Genomic DNA, 15,711 nt, shown 5'->3' with positions numbered 1-15,711 from the left:
AGGTAAACTTGTTTTGAACTCCCAGAGCTATAGCTTGAGCAAGTTCAAGGCCTCCGAACATTTTCCCAGGAATCCCTGGCCTTTTTACCTCCTGGTTCCCTCTATCTTTGCTCCTACATCTGTTTCTGAAATCTGGGTTTCATTCAATTATGGGTTGAATTACATGCCCCAAGAAAGATTTGTTGATGTTCTAACTCCCAGTACCTCGGAATGTGACCTTATTCCGACATAATGTCTTCGCAGACATAGTCAAGATGAAGTTGTAAATGTGGGGCTTAATCTTGTAGCACTGGGTCCTTCTAGAACAGAGGAATTTGGACACAGAGACCGATGGACACAGAGGGAATATGACGTGAAGAGATGCAAGGAGAACACATCCACCTACAAGACAAGAAACACAAGGCCGCTGGGAACTAGGTGCTATCCTTCCCTAGCACCCCTAGAGGAGATCTGCCGGCATCTTCATTTTTAACTTCTGGATTGCAAAGTTGTGAGACACTACATTTGTGTTGTCCTGAGCTATATGGTTTGTGGAACTTTGTTAAAACAAAGACTCAAGTCCCACAGACCTGGGGCCAAAGCTCTGCCATGTCCTTGGAGCACCTAGAAAGCTGCCCCCGCCAGGCATCCCAGAGTGGGGACTGCACAGCATTCACACTGCAGCCTCTGCTCCATGGCCTCTCCCTCACACACCATCTTCAGCGACCCTCACACTGCAAGGAAGCCTGGGGTGTGAGAGCTGGACCATGCCCAGGCACACTGGCCATGGTGAAAGCTTCTAGAGTTCTAGAAAACTCCTCATCTCATTCTCTGTCATGTTTCATCGTGGGCTCTAGGGTGGCGGCTGCAGCTCCCACCTGTGGGTCTTTGTCCTCCCTCAACACAGAGGAGCACCATGAAGACCTCAGGCAACACTTGTGATGCAGACAGAAGAGAAAGGCAGGAACTTTCCTCGAATTCAGAATCTCTGGGACATATGCAGTGCTGTGACCACAACAGATCCAGGCAGGCCTGGTCCTCAGCTTTCTGAACAATAAACTCCCAGCATGTGTAGGTGGGCGCGATCTTGGTGTCAAATGTTAATCCAAGATCTTACTTAATTTGCAATAGGAAATAGAATTGCCAGACACACTGAAATACTCGGGTTATCCCCAAAGAAAAGTTATTTTTTTTTTCTTTCTCTCTATATAATTGCACTGAGACAGGCTGAGCCAAGATATGACCTGGATTCCAGATAAATACCAAATAAGCATAATAGTGGGCATGGAGCTCATGGAGCTCAAAAGCATGACCTCTAGGTACAGACAGATGGGCTGCATCAGAATTTGACCCCTTATTGACCATGTTCCTACCATCAGGCAAGTCCCAAAGTCTCTGCTTCTTTATATTAAAACAATTATATTACATTAAAATAATAATGTTTAAAAAATAAATAATAATGTTTCTCTCATAGAATTATTATAAAATCACCTAAGCTAATGCATGTCAAGAGCTTAACAGAAAAATGCCTAATTCTTCTACAGTTATCTAGAGTATCTATTAATCACTTTAAAAGACCATCTCTCTAATTCATGGGGTGGGGAGTTGCCAGCTGATGTCAGGACCTGTGTTTGTTTGCTGAGAAAAGGAACCAAAATAAAAGTTTAAACAAAATAGAAAATTTCTCTCTCAGAAGAAGGAAGAGGAGAAGGAGCAGAGCACTGGGCAGCCCAAGGCTACACCATCCGGGCATCTCTCCTCAGGTGAGGCCTCCTTGTCGTGCTGCCTCCTTCCCCAGGATCCCACCGTCATACAAGATGGCAGTCCGGCCATTACATTCATGTCCCAGAGAACTGTGTCTCCTTGAAGGAACCGGATCCTCAACTAAAAGCTCCTGCTCTTCATTTGCTGCATAGTCACCTGTCCCCGCCTCCCTGGGGGTGTGCAGGGAGAGAAGGTTATTTAGGTGCTCACTTAGCTTTTCCCAGTAAAATCAGAGTTCTCTTATGGAGGAGGAACAGGAGAATGGGTTTTTATGGGCAGTGCTGGTCTCTGGAAGAGGAGCCTTTTTCCTTCTCCAATTAAACTTTTAGGTTTGATGTTGCAAAGGACCTGGGATTCCGCGGTCTGGAGATAAAGAAGCATCACGCAGAGGCCCAAAGCGCTAAATCTAGGAGACCAGCCAGATTACTTTTGTGTGACCACACAAGGTTTCTAGAGAAGCATCCTCTCCTGTTTCCTACTGGGGTTGTTGTCTTGGTGATGAGGGGAACATGCAGATGCCGAAAAAGGAGGAGTCAAAGTGAACTGCTTCTGGAAAACACAAAATCCTGCCTAAATACTTTAGTTTCACTTAGTTCAATGCAACATGTTTTAAATACTCCATTTTATTAACTGTCATAGTCTTCCATCCAGTTACCCACATGGAAGACTCTCAGACATTCAACACTCCCTCCCCACACACCTTCTCACTGGCCACCACCCTAGCTTAAGTCCCTGGTGTCCCTCATGGGATTTGCAGCTACCTCATGGGATTTGCCTGCTTCCTGTCTTGCCCCATAAGGCCACTCTCCATATTGTTTTTTTTTTTTTTAAATAATAAATGTTTACCTTTTTTATTTTTAAGATTTATTTTTATTTATTTATACAAGCACTGGGTACAGTCAGAAGCGCGGGAGGGTGAGAGAATTCACCAGAGCCAGAGCGGGGAGCAGAGCAGGCAGAAGGACCGAAGTACACTGCTGAGGGGAGCAGCGGGCGGCAGGAGAGGTCCGCGCGCCATGTGGGACCCTCCTCTGGTGGCCGGGGAGCAGCCGGGGATCGAACCGGCGCTGCAGAGGCCGCGGGCAGCTTCGCAACCCAGCGCTCAACCGCTGCGCCACCGGGGAGGCCCACTCTCCATATTGTTGAAGGGCAATCTCAAAATATCTAAGTCATGTCACTAGGCAAACCCTTGAGACATGGCCCAACATCCTTCCCTTGGGCCTTTCTCAGCCTGACTTGCTATTGCTACAGTCCAGCCACAGGGAAGCTTTATCAGGTCTCCGAATGTTTCATCCAGCTCTCCTCCTGGCCTGTGTTGGTGGTGCTGCTCGCTGTTTGGCCTAGTCTTCACTGCTTCCTCTCTGGTCAAGTCTAACTTTCTTCAAGTCCCAGCTGAAAATTCCTTTCCATCAACCAGGGCGTTCCCGGTACTGGGTTCCTGGCTACTCCTCTTGTCTGAACTTCTCCTGGCAGAGAATTATCACTGGAAATACTTGGTTTAATACCTGCCTCCTCACTGCAACAGGACAGGTGCCCATTTACTGCATGGCCCCACCCCACCTAAAGCCCGGCGTAGCCTAGGCACTCACGCCACATTTGTAAGATTTCATCGATTGATTCCATTCATTTGACAACAGACATCCTTATTAATTAATTAATTTATTTGCATTAGCCTAGTCATTTTAGGAACTAGTGCTCCACGTGTTACAACTGAACCAAAACCCCTCTCAGATTTAACCTCTCCCGTGGAGCCTGCCTTGCCTGTATAACTTTTACACCAGCCTCTCCCTTCTCTGAATACTGCGTAGAGCACTAAGTCTGTACTAGCAATTTCAAACCTTCATGTTCTTGGTCTTCTTGTTTGCCAGCGGCATTTTTCAAATATCAACCACCATTCTCCCTGGCTGGTCCCACCTCTTCCTTCTCCTTGCCTGCTGTGGGCACACAGAGAGACCTGCGGGCTGGCCACACGGAAGGAAGCAGGAAAAAGCAGTCTCTGGGGTTTGTTCCCATAAGACTACATTTCCAGTGTGACGTTAAAAATTAGATCAAAGCGCCAAACAGACGAACAAAGCGCTCCCCCAGGGCTCCCTTCGGCAGCACATGGACTAAAATTGGAACAATATGGAGGTTAGCACGGCCCGCCCCAGAATGACACGCTCCTTCGGGGAGTGCTCCTCACTTTGCCTTGGTAACATCCACGGTGGGGACCCCGAGATTCCGATAAAGGAGGTCCAGTAAAGGACCTTCCCTGATTCAAACCTCATCCCCAATTCCTCCTCCCACACCTCCACCCACCAGACTGGGGACAGAGGGATTCGAGAAAGGAGACAGGATACTAAGCCAAGAAACCTGAGTGGGCTCCAGGGCTGAAGCCTAGGTGGGTAGCAAGGCCTCTGAGAGGCGTGGGCACTGGAGCTACGGCAGCTGTGAGATGCTCGCTGAGAAGGCTCCAGGGAGACACCGAGACCCCAGAGAAGTCTGCAAGATGCATCCCAGCAAATAAAGACATGAAATACGAATACTTATGTATTCATTTGGCAAGAAGGAAGCAGAATAATTCTGGGCCTTTCGGACGCTGCATGGGAGTATGCCCAAGATGGACAGCGCCTACGGGGCAGTAGAGACACCCTTTAGGAATGGAGGACATCTGAGGTGCCGTCTCTACGCCTAGCAACTAAAGCCAGGCCTGCCTCCCAGACACACCATTTGAAAACAGATGCCTCCTTGCCCCACACCTTGGTGCTGTGTCTGCCCACTAGAACTCAGACAACTCGGAGACTAACTCCATGAGACTGCATGCTCCCTGGTGACCGAGATTTCTTAAAATTTCCATTCAGCATCTCCCCACACAGTGGTCTTTTCTAAGAAAGATAAATGAGTAACTGAATAAAGCACGTTCTTTAGAAGGGAATTCCTGTTCTCAAACGGGGATTCTAAGAGAAATATATTCCTCTCAGCCAACCCAGTAATATTCTGACTCTAGGTTATGTGCACCGAGTGTGGGAACTCAGGCGGGAAACTGGTTCACCCCACTGTGCGGGGGAAAGGCTGTGTCAGCACTGAGTGGGCCCCCAAGTGCTCCATGGAACGGGGGATGATGAAGGAATCTGGCGCCTTAAGTCACCTCATCACAACAGAATCTTCATCATGGGCAGTCAGCTGCGGGCCCTGCGCCCTGGCAGCCACATTACGGAGGCCTCAGGGTTGCTACGCTTGCCCCAGGCCCCTGAGGAAGTGGATGGTGCGTCTTTACTGGCTGTTCTTCAGTTTTCTATATGTTGGTAATGGATGAGTTTCTATCAACTTCCTGGATTTTTGTTACTGCGGCATCTAAGTGTAGGGATAAAAGAGAAGAGGGAAAAAGATGATCTTTATTGAGATACATTAGTGCTTGAGTTTACATGATTTTAGGGAAAAAAATTATAAAGAAATCCTGAGACAACATGAACAGGTTCTAATAGTTTTATATTCCACTGCAAAATCACAGCTAGTTATGTAATAATTGCATGGAAACTCTTAAACTAAGAATTGCATGATAAAACCTTGACTTCAAAGCAACGCCAGTTTTGGACTTTGCAGGTAGTATACACACTTTAAATATGTTAACTTTCCTTTTATTAACCCAAAAGAGATCACAATTGTAATAAATAAAAATGATAGATTTGTTTTACTCTTTGTGTATCATCAGCTTCACCTTTTTGTCAGGCAACATGGTTCCTCTTAAGGAGGAACTCAAAGATGCAAGCAACTGTTTCTGCATATGCACATCAAAGTCTTCCAACAAAGAAATCTCTGGACTTAACATTTCATGAAAAGAAAGAAGAAAAGAGAACATACAGAGAAACACCTGAGTAAACCATTAGCTATCATTTTCGCAAAATAACTGACATCAAATACCAGTGGAAGTGAGCTCAGGAAACCAGACTTTTAAACCCAGGGCTTGGAAGTCTGGGTGCAGGAGCCATAGAGCACATGCACCCCCACAGCTACAAAACTGTCAGGGTCTCCTGTGGGCACTTCTCAAACTATTTTGATTTGGCATCTCGGTCTTTTCTGTCAGTCTTCCTGATCTCAGCTTTTTGCAAATTTCTAGGGCTCACAATCTTTTTTTTTTTTTTTTAAGATTTATTTATTTATTTATACAAGCACTGGGTACAGTCAGAAGCGCGGGAGGGTGAGAGAATCCACCAGAGCCAGAGCGGGGAGCAGAACAGGCAGACTAATGAAGTACACTGCTGAGGGGAGCAGCGGGCGGCAGGAGAGGTCTGCATGCCATGCGGGACCCTCCTCTGGTGGCCGAGGAGCAGCAGGGATTGAACCGGCGCCGCAGAGGCTACGGGCAGCTTTGCAACCCAGTGCCCAACTGCTGCGCCACCGGGGAGGCCCGGCTCGCAATCGTCAGGTCTTTATTGGCTTTGATTCTGATGCTGTCCTGATCAGCATTTTCATCAAACAACTTGGAAGAAGGCCAAGGAGAGAGAGTGGCTACTCTGAGTGACCAGCCAGAGAGGCCAAAGAGGCAGCAAAATGTCATTTGCTCACATGGACAACAGCAGCTTGGAGTCGAGCCCAGAACTCTGACTCCATACTTTATCAGGTAGAACCAGGTTCCCCATCCTACCTTTCTGGGTTGTTCGAGACCTGGATGTGACTACGCTACCACATCTACAACCCCCCTGACATTTCTATCTGCAGTTGCTTCCAATGCCAGTAATTCAATTTGCTTTGCAACTCAGCCTGGCTCCTGGGTAGGCTGATTTTGACATCTCCTAAAACCCATCTCAGCAACACTCACAAGAATGCCTATTGCCAACTCAGCTATCAGACCACAGCCCATCCTTCTAGATATTGGGCAACATCTGACACCCAATTGAGACACCAGTCTCTGACTGAGTAGGCCCCCATACCGAATTTCAGACAAGTCTAATCATGCTAGGGTAGAATAAAATTTCCAAATCTGTGAATAACACAAAACCTGTAGAGATGGCTAATGTGATGGAGACTTCTAGAAGCACTTGAAAGGTTGGCAGCCTGGTTGAAGAGCAACAGGACTAGATTTAACTGCCCTGAGTTTGGGTTCCAAATACTACTCCATAAATACAGATGTTGGGAAAAGTGACTTATTTTATAGCAAAGGCCTGGTTGTTTTTGTTGATCTTAAGTTCAGTGTGATGTGACTTAGCTGCTCTTCAAGCTAATCCTCTTGTGGGCTGTGTTAATAGGATTGTGTCCAAATCATGCAAGGCAATAATCTCTGTAGACTCACCTTTAACTGGTCAGGCAACAGCTGACTGCTGGGTTATGACCTCTACTCCACAAGGGGGTTGTGAATGACCACAGACGAGTCGGGGAAGCCATCTGGGTGAAAAGGTCTGGGCTCTCCAGCGCACTGGGAATTATCAGGACAACTGTTCAGCAAGAGCAGTGGCTATATCTCAGTTATAACTCTTGTTTCAACAGAAAACTCAGCTTGTTTAGGGATGAGGGTGTCGTGAGTTCTGATGCTATGGACAGGGCAGCCATTCAGATAAGGCACCTAGATATGGCCGAAAGATCTATGTTTATCTCTGGCATCTGCTCTGAGTCATTGGTTCCCATAGAGTACCAACTTTAAATATTTTGAATATCCCTGGAAACAAGAGTGCCTCATAGATTCCAAGGGTAGGAATACAGCTGAGCCTTAGGAAGGGCTAGAGCCAGGAAATGGGAAATGTCACTGGGAAGTATTGACTCTGCTTCTTCCCTCTGTTTCATTCTTCTTTGGGAAAGACAGCTTTCTCCAACCCCTCGTCCACTTGCCAGAAACTAGCTCTGTCGCCATCCCAGCTCCAAGTTCCTGATAGGAGGGATTATGCTTGGCACAGCGTGGGTCAAATGTCTACCCCATCTTTATCAATTGTGGCCAAATGGATGGAGTATATTAGATAAACATGCCTGGCTAGAAAGCCACTGTATGAATTAAAATGGGGATGATTAACAAGATCGTTCTGTGACTAAAAAAGCCCAAAACATTTCAGATCAGGTTCTTCACCTTCTTTGATGTCAAAGGTTCCTCTGAAAACTTGGAGAAATTTATCGTTTCCTCTACAAGAAACATACAGATAAATTTTGTTTATGCTTTAAAGAGGTTCCTAAAAACTTGGTATGTATTCACTGATGCCAAAATAAGAATCCCTAGCCTGGGGAGAAAATAGGAATATCTGTCTTTGATGGCTAAAAAGGGGATTAAATTATGCAAATGTATGCATAGTAAACAGACTAAATGCTATATAAAAATGGATAAGTGGTTCTCTCTGGATAGTATAATGGATAATCCTTACTTTAGTGTGTTTTCCAATTATATATCTGGTTAGTTTTATGATCTGATAAAGCTTCAGATAGAGTTCAGAATAGTGCATGAAACTGATAAGGACACAGATTTTTGGCTCAAAGGTACTAATTGCCTTAGGACTAATCACAGTGTGCCTGAATTTATCCCTGCATTCTGTAATCTGTAAACAGAGGCCGGTTGTGCTAAAACACAGTCAGGGTGTGTCTCTCTGCCCAAAACCTACAATGGCTCCCCGTCTCTTTCAGAGAAGAGCTACTAGTCCTGCATTTGTCTACAAGGTTCCATATAACCTGGCTTCTGTTATGCCTCCACTTCACCTCCTACAACTCTCTAATTCCTCTGTCCTCAGATTCCATCATCTCCCTAAGGCTCCGCAAATGGCCTGTTTTCAGTGGGGCCTACCCTGTTTTAAATTGATTCCTCCTACCCCTTCACCACTGTATCTCCATGTTGTTTAATCCTACTCATTTTCTTTTAATCATAGGACGTAGCACCATCTAACATAATGTATAAATTTCTTACTTATGTTCATGTTTGTCATCTAGTTCTCCTTGAATGTAATTTTCACGAAGGCAGAGGATTTTGTCTTACTAATTTTTTGACTAGTTTGCTTAATTCCAAGCACCTGGAACAGGGCCTGGTTTGTAGTAGACACTCAATAGATATTTATTGTTAGGAGGGAGGGAGCTTAGGCAGGAGGAAGGGGGAAATTAAAGTGGCCAAATAGGTGAGTGGCTCTTTCATGGAAGAAATTCCTGAAATGGGGGAGACATTTGACTTGGACAATTTGAAGTGTTACTGCAATTTCATATTCTCTTTCTTTCTGCCACCATGACCCAGATTTTTACTTACTTAGATTATGTAAAGAGTATCTTAGGAAGCACGTGGTTGCAAGGAAGAGAAACTATCCAAGATACATTAAACAGAAAGGTAAGTCCTGATATAAGGCATCATGGCTACATTCTCAAGGTAGCCCCTGGAGAGGCTGAACCCAGATCATCTCTTTCTTTCTGCTACTTCATGAGCACTGTCTCCCGGCCCCTTAGCAGACATCTCTTTCCTCCTAACTCACCTTGCAGCTTCAAGACATCCCAGTTCTAGGACCCAAGCTAACTAATTAGGGTTTTTGTCTCAAATCTGAAGTCTTTCAGATTAAACCTCTGAAAGCACGGCCTATCAGTTGCTTTTCCATTTGTCTAGGGATACCATCAGCTATTCCTGGAGCCCATAGCACTTGAGAGTATAGCCATGAGCGAAGAACCCATGCTGGAGGGCCTGGGAAGAGAGGCAGTTCTCAGAGAAAAAGCCTTGAGCTAAAAGGGCAGATTGGCCTGCACTCCCAGGCACCACCCCCTGGAATTTAACTGCATTAACATTCTGAACAATCTAATTTCATTTCCCCAGCAATTTCCTGTCTGGAAGAGGTGGCTGATTTCTTTGAAGCTAAAATAGGCACATCCCTCACTTATAAAAATAATAAACAGCTTTCTGAGAAACTTCTGAGGAAATTTTTCTACCACCTGGAAAAGCAAAGTAAGAGGATGCATCTCTCAGAATCACAGCAACACAGACATTACCCTGAAACAGAGCTGCAACATGATGAAAAATTCTGCACAATAGTCACAGGTGTTTATAGAATTGTTTTTTTAATTATAAATAAGTTTTTTAATTGAAATATAATCTCAATATAGAAATGTGCACAAATCATAAATGTCCAGCTGTATGAATTTCCAAAAGTAAACACACCCATGTGATCAGCCTCCAGATGAAGAAATCAACATTCCATCCTACAAGAAGCAATTCCTTCCCCCAACATCCAACAAAGGTAAACATTCTCCTGATTTCCATACTTTAGCTTTGCCTAATTTCTAAATTAGCTCTTTTTTTCTCTTGGGTTGGCTATCTTGTTGTTGCTTTTTTAAAGCAACTTTAGTCAAGTGTAATTGACATGTAATAAAGAGATCATATATAAAGTGTATAAGTTGGAACTTCTGTCTTGGGGAATACATGGAGGGGCTGATCCTCAGAACCAGCATGGAAGTTCCATGTCCCTCCCCCATACCTTGCCCTACTCCTCTCTCCATCTGGATATCATCTGTATCTTTCAATGTTTTTGTAATAAGTCAGTAATCCAAGTTTGAACCTCCACTGCCTCAACAAGATTCTGCATGTCAAAAAGCAGTGTCTAGTAAGTTTGAGGACAGTGGGAACTTTGGGTAACTCTGTTTCTCTACATGAGGCCTCTTACAAAGATTGGCAGAGAAGACACTGGATTCCTTAACAGAATTTTTCAGATAAACCTTACTCAATGTCTCCTTTGAGAGTAGTGTTTAAACAATTAAAATTGATAGAGATCAAGGAACCTACATGATCAACAAGCAGACCCCCAACAAGCAAATCTGGTCCTCTGCCCATCCAGTGGACTCAAGCATTATGACCTACTAGGAGAAAATGCTTGCATTCCCACAATGGAATGTCCCTCCATTTAGCTTCTGGTTACAGAGCTAACGAAAATCATAAAAACCACACTGGACTGATCTTACTTGGCCTATTCTGGAAAAGGCACTTGGCACCCAGCCCAACTGTAAAAATAAAACACTAGATAGCCAAGAACCTAGCTTTTTCTCTTGCAGCTGAGTGTCTACTTTTTTCCATTCCTGCTTTTGAGGACAGTTGCAGTGTGTGTAGTAGATCTGTGAGAAGACCATGTCACCTCCCACCCTGCACCCACATTCAGATTTTAACTCCCACAGGATTTTAATTTTGGATTTATTGTGTGATTCCTGCCTTACACGATAGCCCTCATCTTTTAAAATGCCATATATTCATGCCTTTACATGTAAACTTACAAGAAAGAAAAATAGTAAGGAAAAATTCTGAGAGGGGAAAGGATTTGGTTTCACTATTCATTCTTTGAAGGATTTACCACAAAACTCCATGAAGAGAGCTGGGTGACCTGACTATTCTGTCTCAAAATGAGACTCACTAAAGGCTAGCCTGTCAATGTTCCTCTTGAAAATGTAAATACTTCTCAGCCTTTAAGTACTTTTTTTTTTTTTTTTTGTGGGACCCTCGCCGGTGGCCGGGGAACGGACCGGTGCTGCAGAGGCTGCGGGCAGCTTGGCAGCCCAGCGCTCAACCTCTGTGCCACCAGGGGAGGCCCATCAGCCTTTAAGTACTAAAGTATCAACTATAACTTGGGAATTCTCAAAAATGAAAAAATTAAAAGATTCTAGTATACAATTTGATACATTTTGGCAAATGTATAGAACATAAAACCATCACCAGAATCCATACAGGGAACATTTACCTCCCTCCCAACCAACCACTTATTGATCTTCTGTCATTATAGTTTTATTTTATCTCTCTAGAATTTTATCCAGTGTATCTTTATTTTTATCTGGCTTCTTTCATTCAGCATCAGTATTTTAAGATTCATACAGGTCATCACATATATCCCTAATTCATTCCTTGTATGGGTATATGACACTCTTTATCCATTAACGTATGGATGCACATTTGAGGTGCTTCCATTTAGGCGCTATTTAAAATAAAGCAGCTAAGAACATTTGGGCACAAGTTACTGAATGGATTTATGCTTTCATTTCTCTTGGGTAGATATTGAAGAGTGGAATATCAGGGTCCTATGTTATTGAAAGGTCCATGCAGGAAGCCAGAATGCAGGAGCCAACCAGGAAGCCCACCTGGGGGGCAGGAATGCGGATACCTGCCTGGAGGACTCAGACAATGAGCCTCCCCCGTCCCCCTACGAGTCTCATCTCAGACAAAGAACCTCTACCTGCCCTACAAACTTTTCCCGACGTAGGAGCCCAACTACCCACCTGACCTCTCCTCACCCTATAAAACCCTGCTTCCCCCTAACAACGTGCACGGCTTCACTGACCCCCACCTTGGGTGCGTGAGGTCCGCCCGGGGCGCAATAAACTTTCCCTCCCTTTGAGAAATGTAGCCTGGCTCTCCTTTTCTTTACCGCGCCGAACCTTTCAGTTATGTGTATGTTTAACTTTATAAGAAGCTGCCAAAATGCCCTCCATTTCATATTCTCACAATGTGTAAAGTTTCAGTTGCTCACTAACATTTGCTATGATCCATCTTTTTAATTTCACACATCTAAGTGTGTCTAGTGGAATCTTACTGTGATTTTAATTTGTATTACTCTCATGGTTAATGACCCGGAGCATATCTTTAGTTGTGCTTGTGATCTTTATTTCTTATTTTTGGTTAAGTTTCTGTACAGTGTTTACCCATGTTTTAATTGGGCTGTTACTTTCTTATTATTGAGTTTAGATGGTTCTTCATATATTCTGGGTACAAGTCCTTTATCAAATTTTATGTGATTTTAAAATACTTTCTCCAAATTTTTGACTTGTGTATTCATTCCCTACATTATCTTTCAAAGAATAGAAATTATCAATTTTGATAAAGTCCAACTTAACATTTTTTTCTCAGAGATCTTTGTATAACTCAGTCACAGATTTTCTTTTGCTTTCTTCCAGAAGTTTTGTTTCTATCAAGTTTTACATTTAATTTTTAGATATGCTGCAAGTACATTTGTGCTTGTATTGCAAGGTATGAATCAAAGTTGTTTTGATTTTGTGGGTTTTTTTCCATCTTCATATCCAGTTAGCATCAATTATTGAAAGACTCTTTTCTTCTTTGAATGACCTTTGCATCTTTATCAAATATCAATTGATTATGTTATAGGACAGGGAGAGGGGTAGCCCAAACCCCGCAAACCTGCCTATTCTAAATGGGTTCTGCCATCCGCCGCATCAACACAAAACATAGGAGACTTTAATGGGAAGGAACTTTAATAAAACTAGGAAACAATACAGGTAAGGCAAAGAGTCTAGTTTCTAAATGAAGTACCCAAAGTTACCCGTCCCCTCGTGGGTAAAAGTCCATCCATATGGGAATGGCGCAGAGCAAGGCCCCAAAGCCTGCCACAAGTCTAAAGCATCTTCCAGTGGGGACCCACAGAAAAGGGTCACAAACAACCGGACAAGCCCGGAAGGAAAAGAGCAAAATCAACATCAAGATAAAAGCTGCCATTGTTACCTCCCCACAGGTCTCACCCACGTCTGTGTCACCCAGTCCACAACCCAAAGACAAGCGCAGTTTCTTCACGTGTCTCTAGGCTCCATGCGCCTCCTCCAGGTCTCCTGGCTCCATCCTGCTTCCTTCCTCAGTCTCTTCTGCAGCTTCTTCTCTTCCTGCTCAGCTCCACCCTCCCTTGGGTGGGGCAGGGAACCTCCCCCTTTCCTGGGGACCACCCTGTTACAATTATATCTGTGTAAGTTTATTTCTGGATTATCAATTCTACTCCATTAGTCAATGTCTGTCTTAATGCTAATACTACACTGTCTTGCACTATCTTTATTATTGCTGCTCTGTATAAATCTTGAAGTCAAATAGTGTAAGTTCTCTGACTATTCTTTTTTAAAGTTGTATGAACTATTCAAGGGTTTTGTATTTTCATATGAATTTTAGAATCAACAATTTTGCAAAAAGGAAAAAAGCTTGCTTGCTGGGGTATTATTTGGGATTATGTTGATTTTACAGAGACTTTGGTGGAAAACTGAGAACACAATATTGTCTTTTTAATTTTTCTCAGCATTGTTGGCTTAACTCTAGGGTTTTATAGTTGCAACAAATTTGTATAAGTTTTGGTTGTTATTGCTTTTAATCTTTCTCTGTGTGACCCACCTTAGAGAACTGGGCTATGGGTATATTGGGGCATTAGAAGTTGCCAAGTTTTGATGCTTTATTGATACCTTCTTAATTTTTTTCAATTTTGTTTCTCTGTTGTTTCAGTTTCTTATTGTTCTGTGTTCAGATTCCTCATCTTTTCTTAATGTCTAATCTGCTGTTATTTGCATGCAGTAATTTTTTCATGTCAGTCATTGCAATTTCCATCTCCAGAAGTATGATTTAGGTCTTTGTGTGTGTGTGTGTGTGTGTGTGTGTGTGTGTGTGTGTGTGTGTGTGTGTAGAAGAACTGGAGTGTAGGCCAGGAGTGTGGAGGGTAGAGGATTTACCAGAGGCAGAATGGGGAGCAGAACAGGTGGATCTACTGAAATACATTACTGAGGGGAGCAGCGGGGAGACAGGATCGGTCTGCTGTGCCATATGTGGGTTAGCTCCCTGGCTGGGGATTGAACTCAGGCTGTATGGGTGATAGCGCTGAGACTTAACCCCGAGGCCAACAGGGAGGCCCCATGATTTAGGTATTAATAATCTCCCCCAAGTCTTTCCTTAATATGTTAAGTCATTCTTCTACCTCCATGAACATATGGGATAGAGTTACAACAACTGTTCTTCTTGTTAGCTAAATTTACCAATTGTGTCATTTGTGGGTTGGTGTCGATTTATTTTTCTCTTCCATTGGGTCCTCTATTTACAAATTCGGTAATTCTTTTGTTACCGGAATATGGTTGTTTGATGTTTCTATCAATTAGTCTCCGGTAACTTTGTTTCACTTAAAGTCACAATTTCCAAGAACTCATCCATGACCTTAAATGAGACTATACTGTATTCTTTTCCCTTAAAAGGACTCTTTAAACTGTATAAGGTTTGGGTCCTATAAACCAAGATCTACCCTGGCACTGAGGTCACTCACTGAACATGAATTTACAGTGACACCACTCATTCTGTTGTATGACTTGTTCTAACAGCAGAAGAAATAGTGGGGTTCCTTCAGATTTGGGGGTTTGTGATTTGGGAGTATGTTATTAAAAGTATGGAGCACACATTTAAACCAGGAGTGAAGAAAACAAGGTCTGATGACTCATGGAAGTAGACTTGTCACTGGGCTAGAAGAGCTGTCGAGATTACATCGGAAGAACTTGAAAGAAAGGTAGTTAAAGACCCGAAGAGACAGGGTTGAAGTGCGATCCTAGAGATGAAAGACCAAGTCTGGAGCAGTGAGGGATTGAGGTGAATTAAAGGTCAGAGGAGATGAAATGATCTCTTGCTCGAGGGAAAAGACTAAACTGGAAGATGATCTTCAAGCATCTGTCCCCTGTCGCTCTTACTCACCCAGCCCCGTGTGTCCCTCTTACTCACCCCACTGCTGTCTTCATTCAGGTCCCCAGAAACCCATTCCAGCCTGAGGACTTGGGCACCAGTTGTTTCTCTTTTGTCTGGAATATTCTTCTGCACCAGGTCACTAGGCCACTTCTACTCACCTTTGACTTAAGTCTTTTCCTCATATAATCTTTCCTCATCTACCTGCTCTCCTCCCCGGAGTAGATTCTATTTTTCTTTCCAGTATGTATCGACTGCATTGCAGAAGTGGTGGGTTAGTTACCTGTAAATTGTGTTTCTACAACATGGGTGGGGGAGAGGTCAAGCTTTCTTCCTATCATATCCTGGGTCCTCAGGACTTGCACATTCTGGATTCCATAAATATTTGTTGTATGAATAAAATTTAAGATATTTATGTGTATCCGGGTATCCTGCATACCTTTTTGTGTATAAAGGTACAGATTTAATAGATAATCTAAAAATGGTATATAATGTAAAAACAATGCAAATTTCCTTTCTAAAATGCAATGAATCTATCTTCAAACCCTCTTCAACCCTTATCTGATCTCTAGAAATACATATTTAGA

Source organism: Talpa occidentalis, unplaced genomic scaffold (genome assembly GCF_014898055.3).
Source record: "Talpa occidentalis isolate TD23 unplaced genomic scaffold, MPIMG_talOcc4v2.1 talOcc4.8, whole genome shotgun sequence".
NCBI lineage: Eukaryota > Metazoa > Chordata > Mammalia > Eulipotyphla > Talpidae > Talpa > Talpa occidentalis.
This window is presented reverse-complemented; position numbering follows the sequence as displayed.